Raw genomic sequence first — 10,045 nt, forward strand, 5'->3', positions numbered from 1 at the left:
ATTATGGGAACGTTGAGGCTGCGATTATGGTCATGGTGAGACTGCATTATGGGCATGGTGAGGCTGCGATTATGGGCACGGTGAGGCTGCGATTATGGGCACGGTGAGGCTGCGATTATGGGCACGGTAATGCTGAGTTTATGTGTGATGTCCTAGCCATGCCCCACTATGTCCGGCTTCGACCGTTGCCATAACAGCGGTGCTAAATCAGCTAAAAGTAGTTGGATCTGTATGTGCGTTATAGTTAATCGAAAATAGTCGATTAATCGATTAAAAAAAAAAACGATTAATCGAACACAAAAATTTTAATCAGTAACAGCCCTAAATATTTTACGTTTTGAAATATAAACCTGCAGTTTCCACTGCTTTCACTAATCTTCCAGCAATGCCAAATCATCTTCAATGTTATAACCACCTCCAGGGGTATCAACCATACTGCATACCTTTGTGTCATCTGCAAAATGACATACCTTACCCACCAAACCTTTCACTTCCAAATAGATTGAAAAGAACATCACCCAGTACAGAGCCCTGTGGTAAACTACTAGTGATGGATCTCTGTTCGGAATGAGCGCCATTTACAGCCACACTTTAGTATCTATCCTTTATACAACTGTATATCCACTGAACCACCCAAGGGTTAAGTCCTAGCTTGTACATCCCTTTATTGTTTAGATCTTTATGTGGAACTGCATCAAATGCTTTGCTGAGATCAAGATAGCCTACAGTCAGGTCCATAAATATTGGGACGTGATGTGCTTTAACTGCAGACTTTCAGCTTTAATTTGAGGGTATTTATATCCAAATCAGGTGAACGGTGTAGGAATTACAACAGTTGGTATATGTGCCTCCCACTTTTTAAGGGACCAAAAGTAATGGGACAATTGGCTGCTCAGCTGTTCCATGGCCAGGTGTGTGTTATTCCCTCATTATCCCATTTACAAGGAGCAGATAAAAGGTCCAGAGTTCATTTCAAGTGTGCTATTTGCATTTGGAATCTGTTGCTGTCAACTCTCAATATGAGATCCAAAGAGTTGTCACTATCAGTGAAGCAAGCCATCATTAGGCTGAGAAAACAAAACAAACCCATCAGAGAGATAGCAAAAACATTAGGCATGGCCAAATCAACTGTTTGGAACATCCTTAAAAATAAAGAACACACTGGTGAGCTCAGCAACACCAAAAGACCCAGAAGACCACGGAAAACAACTGTGGTGGATGACCAAAGAATTCTTTCCCTGGTGAAGAAAACACCCTTCACAACAGTTGACCAGATCAAGAACACTCTCCAGGAGGTAGGTGTATGTGTGTCAAAGTGAACAATCAAGAGAAGACTTCACCAGAGTGAATACAGAGGGTTCACCACAAGATGTAAACCATTGGTGAGCCTCAAAAACAGGAAGGCCAGATTAGAGTTTGCCAAACAACATCTAAAAAATCCTTCACAGTTCTGGAACAACATCCTATGGACAGATGAGACCAAGATCAACTTGTACCAGAGTTATGGGAAGAGAAGAGTATGGAGAAGGAAAGGAACTGCTCATGATCCAAAGCATACCACCTCATCAGTGAAGCATGGTGGTGGTAGTGTCATTGATGATGTGACTGCTGACAAAAGCAGCAGGATGAATTCTGAAGTGTTTCGGGCAATATTATCTGCTCATATTCAGCAAAATGCTTCAGAACTCATTGGACGGCACTTCACAGTGCAGATGGACAATGGCCCAAAGCATACAGCGAAAGCAACAAAAGAGTTTTTTAAGGGAAAGAAGTGGAAGGCTATGCAATGGCCAAGTCAATCACCTGACCTGAATCCAATTGAGCATGCATTTCACTTGCTGAAGACAAAACTGAAGGGAAGAATGCCCCAAGAACAAGCAGGAACTGAAGACAGTTGCAGTAGAAGCCTGGCAGAGCATCAGCAGGGATGAAACCCAGCTTCTGGTGATGTCTATGCGTTCCAGACTGCAGGCTGTAATTGACTGCAAAGGATTTGTAACCAAGTATTAAAAAGTGAAAGTTTGAAGAATGATTGTTAATCTGTGCCATTACTTTTGGTCCCTTAAAAAGTGGGAGGCACATATACAAACTGTTGTATTTCCTACACCGTTCACTTGATTTGGATTTAAATACCTTCAGATTAAAGCTGAAAGTCTGCAGTTAAAGCACATCTTGTTCGTTTCATTTCAAATCCATTGTGGTGGTGATTAGAGCCAAAAAGATTAGAATTGTGTCGATGTCCCAATATTTATAGACCTGACTGTATGTCCATAAAAATATCGAATTAGTCTAAAATGATCTGCTCTCAGTAAAGCCGTGCTGCTTTGGGTCCAGCAACTTGTATGATTTTGATGATCAATGTGATCAATGATCCTTCCTTTTCGGAGTGATTCCATTAACTTGACTACAATGGATGTTAAATTCACTGGCCTGTAGGTGCCATCTTATACCTTGCTGCCCTTCTTGTGCATAGGTCCAATATTAGCTGTCCGACAGTCATTGGGAACTTCTCCTGTTAGAAGATATTGATTAAAAAGATCCGTTAATGGTCCAACAAATATATACCAAAGTTCTCTTAGAACTCTGGGATGAATACCATTACTTTATTATGCTTTAATCGATTCAGTTCTTCTACTACTTACGCCACTAGAAATCCTGAAAATAAACTGTCATTATTAGAACCAATATGATTCCCTAACTTGTTATTGTTAGTGCAATTTACTGTGTTAATGAGAATATTGAACAGAAGTAATTGTTTAACCACTTGCCGACCGCCTCACGTCTATATATACGTCAACAGATCGGCACGGGCAGGCAAAATCACGTACCTGGTACGTGATTGCCTTCCCGCGGGCGGGGGGTCCGATCGGACCCCCCCCCGTGCCAGCGGCGGTCGGCATTTGTCTAGGAGCGATCAGAGATGAGGGGGAGGCCATCCGATCGTGGCCCCCCCCTCGCGATCGCTCCCAGCCAATGAGAAACATCCCCTGCCTGTGTATAGTACACACAGGCAGAGGATGTGATGTCATCTCTCCTCGGCTTGGCAGTTTCCGTTCCGACGCCGAGGAGAGAAGACATCTGAGTAAGTGTAAAACACTACACAACACAGTAGAACATGCCAGGCACACTAAACACCCCCGATCCCCCCCCGATCGCCCCCCCGATCCCCCCCCAATCACCCCCCCTGTCACAAACTAACACCAAGCTGTTTTTTTTTTTTTTTCCTGATTACTGATTGGTGTCAGTTTGTGACAGTTAGAAGTGTTAGGGCAGTGAGTATTAGCCCCCTGTAGGTCTAGGGTACCCCCCTAACCCCCCCTAATAAAGTTTTAACCCCTTGATCACCCCCCGTCACCAGTGTCGCTAAGCGATCATTTTTCTGATCGCTGTATTAGTGTCGCTGGTGACGCTAGTTAGTGAGGTAAATATTTAGGTTCGCCGTCAGCGTTTTATAGCGACAGGGACCCCCATATACTACCTAATAAATGTTTTAACCCCTTGATTGCCCCCTAGTTAACCCTTTCACCACTGATCACTGTATAACCGTTACGGGTGACGCTGGTTAGTTTGTTTATTTTTTATAGTGTCAGGGCACCCGCCGTTTATTACCGAATAAAGGTTTAGCCCCCCGATCGCCTGGCGGTGATATGCGTCGCCCCAGGCAGTGTCAGATTAGCGCCAGTACCGCTAACACCCACGCACGCAGCATACGCCTCCCTTAGTGGTATAGTATCTAAACGGATCAATATCTGATCCGATCAGATCTATACTAGCGTCCCCAGCAGTTTAGGGTTCCCAAAAACGCAGTGTTTGCGGGATCAGCCCAGATACCTGCTAGCACCTGCATTTTGCCCCTCCGCCCGGCTCGGCCCAGCCCACCCAAGTGCAGTATCGATCGATCACTGTCACTTACAAAACACTAAACGCATAACTGCAGCGTTCGCAGAGTCAGGCCTGATCCCTGCGATCGCTAACAGTTTTTTTGGTAGCTTTTTGGTGAAATGGCAAGCACCAGCCCCAGGCAGCGTCAGGTTAGTGCCAGTAGCGCTAACACCCACACACGCACCGTACACCTCCCTTAGTGGTATAGTATCTGAACGCATCAATATCTGATCCGATCAGATCTATACTAGCGTCCCCAGCAGTTTAGGATTCTCAAAAACGCAGTGTTAGCGGGATCAGCCCAGATACCTGCTAGCACCTGCGTTTTGCCCCTCCGCCCGGCCCAGCCCAGCCCACCCAAGTGTAGTATCGATCGATCACTGTCACTTACAAAACAATAAACGCATAACTGCAGCGTTCGCAGAGTCAGGCCTGATCCCTGCGATCGCTAACAGTTTTTTTGGTAGCGTTTTGGTGAACTGGCAAGCGCCAGCAGCCTAGTACACCCCGGTCGTAGTCAAACCAGCACTGCAGTAACACTTGGTGACGTGGCGAGTCCCATAAGTGCAGTTCAAGCTGGTGAGGTGGCAAGCACAAGTAGTGTCCCGCTGCCACCAAGAAGACGAACACAGGCCCGTCGTGCCCATAGTGCCCTTCCTGCTGCATTCGCCAATCCTAATTGGGAAACTACCACTTCTGCAGTGCCCATACTTCCCCCATTCACATCCCCAACCAAATGCAGTCGGCTGCATGAGAGGCATTTTCTTTATGTCCTCCCGAGTAACCCTACCCAACGAACCCCCCCAAAAAAGATGTTGTGTCTGCAGCAAGCACGGATATAGGCGTGACACCCGCTATTATTGTCCCTCCTGTCCTGACAATCCTGGTCTTTGCATTGGTGAATGTTTTGAACGCTACCATTCACTAGTTGAGTATTAGCGTAGGGTACAGCATTGCACAGACTAGGCACACTTTCACAGGGTCTCCCAAGATGCCATCGCATTTTGAGAGACCCGAACCTGGAACCGGTTACCGTTATAAAAGTTACAGTTACAAAAAAAAGTGTAAAAAAAAAAAAAAAAAAAACACAAACAAAAATAAAAGAAAATAAATAGTTGTCGTTTTATTGTTCTTTCTCTCTCTATTCTCTCTCTCCCAATGGTTCTGCTCTTTTTTACTGTATTCTATTCTGCAATGTTTTATTGTTATTATGTTTTATCATGTTTGCTTTTCAGGTATGCAATTTTTTATACTTTACTGTTCACTGTGCTTTAACCATTTTTTTGTCTTCAGGTACGCCATTCACGACTTTGAGTGGTTATACCAGAATGATGCCTGCAGGTTTAGGTATCATCTTGGTATCATTCTTTTCAGCCAGCGGTCGGCTTTCATGTAAAAGCAATCCTAGCGGCTAATTAGCCTCTAGACTACTTTTACAAGCAGTGGGAGGGAATGCCCCCCCCCCACCGTCTTCCATGTTTTTCTCTGGCTCTCCTGTCTCAACAGGGAACCTGAGAATGCAGCCGGTGATTCAGCCAGCTGACCATAGAGCTGATCAGAGACCAGAGTGGCTCCAAACATCTCTATGGCCTAAGAAACCGGAAGCTACGAGCATTTTATGACTTAGATTTTGCCGGATGTAAACAGCGCCATTGGGAAATTGGGGAAGCATTTTTTCACACCGATCTTGGTGTGGTCAGATGCTTTGAGGGCAGAGGAGAGATCTAGGGTCTAATAGACCCCAATTTTTTCAAAAAAGAGTACCTGTCACTACCTATTGCTATCATAGGGGATATTTACATTCCCTGAGATAACAATAAAAATAATAAAAAAAAAAAAAAATGAAAGGAACAGTTTAAAAATAAGATAAAAAAGCAAAAAAATAATAAAGAAAAAAAAAAAAAAAAAAAAAAGCACCCCTGTCCCCCCTGCTCTCGCGCTAAGGCGAACGCAAGCGTCGGTCTGGCGTCAAATGTAAACAGCAATTGCACCATGCATGTGAGGTGTCACCGCGAACGTCAGATCGAGGGCAGTAATTTTAGCAGTAGACCTCCTCTGTAAATCTAAAGTGGTAACCTGTAAAGGCTTTTAAAGGCTTTTAAAAATGTATTAATTTTGTTGCCACTGCACGTTTGTGCGCAATTTTAAAGCATGTCATGTTTGGTATCCATGTACTCGGCCTAAGATCATCTTATTTCATCAAACATTTGGGCAATATAGTGTGTTTTAGTGCATTAAAATTTAAAAAAGTGTGTTTTTTCCACAAAAAATGCGTTTGAAAAATCGCTGCGCAAATACTGTGTGAAAAAAAAAAAATTAAACACCCACCATTTTAATCTGTAGGGCATTTGCTTTAAAAAAATATATAATGTTTGGGGGTTCAAAGTAATTTTCTTGCAAAAAAAATAATTTTTTCATGTAATCAAAAAGTGTCAGAAAGGGCTTTGTATTCAAGTGGTTAGAAGAGTGAGTGATGTGTGACATAAGCTTCTAAATGTTGTGCATAAAATGCCAGGACAGTTCAAACCCCCCCCAAATGACCCCATTTTGGAAAGTAGACACCCCAAGCTATTTGCTGAGAGGCATGTCGAGTCCATGGAATATTTTATATTGTGACACAAGTTGCAGGAAAGAGACAAATTTTTTTTTTTTTTTTTGCACAAAGTTGTCACTAAATGAGATATTGCTCAAACATGCCATGGGGATATGTGAAATTACACCCCAAAATAAATTCTGTTGCTTCTCCTGAGTATGGGGATACCACATGTGTGGGACTTTTTGGGAGCCTAGCCGCGCACGGGACCCCGAAATCCAAGCACCGCCTTCAGGCTTTCTAAGGGTGTAAATTTTTGAATTCACTCTTCACTGCCTATCACAGTTTCGGAGGCCATGGAATGCCCAGGTGGCACAAAACCCCCCCAAATGACCCCATTTTGGAAAGTAGACACCCAAAGCTATTTGCTGAGAGGTATAGTGAGTATTTTGCAGACCTCACTTTTTGTCACAAAGTTTTGAAAATTGAAAAAAGAAAAAAAAAAAAATTTTTCTGGTCTTTCTTCATTTTCAAAAACAAATGAGAGCTGCAAAATACTCACCATGCGTCTCAGCAAATAGCTTGGGGTGTCTACTTTCCAAAATGGGGTCATTTGGGGGGGGTTTGTGCCATCATGGCATTTTATGGCCTTCAAAACTGTGATAGGCAACGAGGAGTGAAATCAAAAATTTATGCCCTTAGAAATCCTGAAGGCGGTGCTTGGTTTTTGGGGCCCCGTACGCGGCTAGGCTCCCAAAAAGTCCCACACATGTGGTATCCCCGTACTCAGGAGAAGCAGCTGAATGTATTTTGGGGTGCAATTCCACATATGCCCATGGCCTGTGTGAGCAATATATCATTTAGTGACAACTTTTTGTAAATTTTTTTTTTTTTTTTGTCATTATTCAATCACTTGGGACAAAAAAAATAAATATTCAATGGGCTCAACATGCCTCTCAGCATTTTCCTTGGGGTGTCTACTTTCCAAAATGGGGTCATTTGGGGGGGTTTTGTACTGCCCTGCCATTTTAGCACCTCAAGAAATGACATAGGCAGTCATAAACTAAAAGCTGTGCAAATTCCAGAAAATGTACCCTAGTTTGTAGACGCTATAACTTTTGCGCAAACCAATAAATATACACTTATTGACATTTTTTTTACCAAAGACATGTGGCCGAATACATTTTGGCCTAAATGTATGACTAAAATTGAGTTTATTGGATTTTTTTTATAACAAAAAGTAGAAAATATCATTTTTTTTCAAAATTTTCGGTCTTTTTCCGTTTATAGCGCAAAAAATAAAAACGGCAGAGGTGATCAAATACCATCAAAAGAAAGCTCTATTTGTGGGAAGAAAAGGACGCAAATTTCGTTTGGGTACAGCATTGCATGACCGCGCAATTAGCAGTTAAAGCGACCCAGTGCCGAATTGTAAAAAGTGCTCTGGTCAGGAAGGGGGTAAAACCTTCCGGGGCTGAAGTGGTTAAATGATTTGCTATATCAATGTGTCCAGGTGTGTGTTGTGTCCAGGTGTGTCCAGTTTTCAATTTAGTGATCCCATTATATTTATTCCTTTTATTACTGATGTGAGGCCTCACTCCACCTTCCATGACTTCCAGACTGGATCCCTAGGATGCCTTGTGCCACGATGTTGGACCCATAAATGGGGGTTCTGGTTGCTAGGGAATGAGCCTAGGCACACAAGCTCCTTCACTACCAGGGCCGTGTATCCAGAAAGTATTCATAGCACTTCACTTTTTCCACATTTTGTTATGTTACAGCCTTATTCCAAAATTGATTAAATTCATTATTTTCCTCAAAATTCTACAAGCAATACCCCATAATGACAACGTGAAAGAAGTTTACTTGAAATCTTTATTAAAAAGAAAAAAAAAAAAAAAATCACATGTAGATAAGCATTCACAGCCTTTGCCATGACACTCAAAATTAAGCTCAGGTGCATCCTGTTTTCACTAATCATCCTGCTTGAGATGTTTCTTCAACTTGATTGGAGTCCACTTGTGGTAAATTCAGTTGATTGGACATAATTTGGAAAGGTACACTCCTGTCTATATAAGGTCCCACAGTTAACAGTGCATGTCAGAGCACAAACCAAGCCATGAAGTCTGAAGAAATTGTCTGTAGATCTCTAAAACAAGAGTGTATCGAGGCACAGATCTGGGGAAGGGTACAGAAAAATTTCTGCAGCATTGAAGGTCCCAATGAGCACAGTGGCCTCCATCATCTGTGAATGGAAGAAGTTTGGAACCACCAGGACTCTTCCTAGAGTAGGCCGCCCGGCCACACTGAGCGATCGGGGAGAGAAAGGCCTTAGTCAGGGAGTCATTTATTTTTAATAAATTTGCAAAGATTTCAAACAAACTTCTTTCACGTTGTCATTATGGGATATTGTTTGTAGAATTCTGAGGAAAATAATTAATTTAATCCATTTTGGAATAAGGCTGTAACATAACAAAATGTGGAAAAAGTGAAGCGCTATGAACACTTTCAGAATGCACTGTATGTCACCCTTGCCGAGTCACACCGCTTCCCGATCAGCTAGTTGCCTATGTCCTTAACACTAGTACTATAGTCATTAGCAACAACAATTTAGCACCCTACAAAAAGTTTCACTGCATGTTAGACATTTGTATTGCATCTTCTCTACCTCATCTTGTTCCTTAATGAGCCCTGCTCTTGTGATACGCCATACATGTATTCACCCCTTTAAGGCTGTCCTCCAGTAACTTCAAACCAGGCCAAGTTAACCACTTTCTGACCAGCTGCCGCGTTGGTACAGCTACACGAACCGTCGTAGCTGTACGTCGGCTCTTTAGGACACTGTAGCAGCGTGTCCCCGGAGCCAATGCGTGTGCCCAGCAGGCGCGATTACCATGACAGAGCAGGAATCGGGATCTGTGTGTGTAAACACACAAATCCTGGTTCTGTCAGGGGAGTAGAGACAGATTGTGTGTTCCTAATAAGTAGGAACACTGATCTCTCTCCTCCTCTAGTCAGCTACATTCCTCCCACAGTTAGAAACACACATAGGGAACACAGTTAACCCCTTGATCACCCCCTAGTGTTAACCCCTTCCCTGCTAGTGACATTTATACAGTTATCAGAGGCTATTTTTAGCCCTGATCGATGTAGAAATATCACTGGTACCAAAAAAGTGTCAAAAGTGTCCGTCCGATGTGTCTGTCGCAATGTTGCAGTCCCGATAAAAATCACTGCCATTGCTAGTAAAAAAATAATAATAATAAAAATGCCATAAATGCCATAAATCTATCCACTATTTTGTAGACGCTATAACTTTTGCGCAAACCAATCAATATACGCTTATTGCATTTTTCTTCAAAAAAATATGTAGAAGAATACATATCGGTCTAAACTGATGAAGAATTTTTTTTTTTTTTGTGGATATTTATCATAGCAAAAAGTACAAAATATTGTGTTTTTTTTCAAAATTGTCACTCTTTTTTTGTTTATAGCACAAAAAATAAAAACTGCAGAGGTGATCAAATACCACCAAAAGAAGGCTGTATTTGTGGGGAAAAAGGGAATTTTATTTGGGTACAATGTGGCACGACTGCGCAATTGTCAGTTAAAGCGACGCAGTGCTGTATC

The sequence above is a fragment of the Aquarana catesbeiana genome, linkage group LG04, assembly GCF_042186555.1.
Source record: "Aquarana catesbeiana isolate 2022-GZ linkage group LG04, ASM4218655v1, whole genome shotgun sequence".
Taxonomy (NCBI): domain Eukaryota; kingdom Metazoa; phylum Chordata; class Amphibia; order Anura; family Ranidae; genus Aquarana; species Aquarana catesbeiana.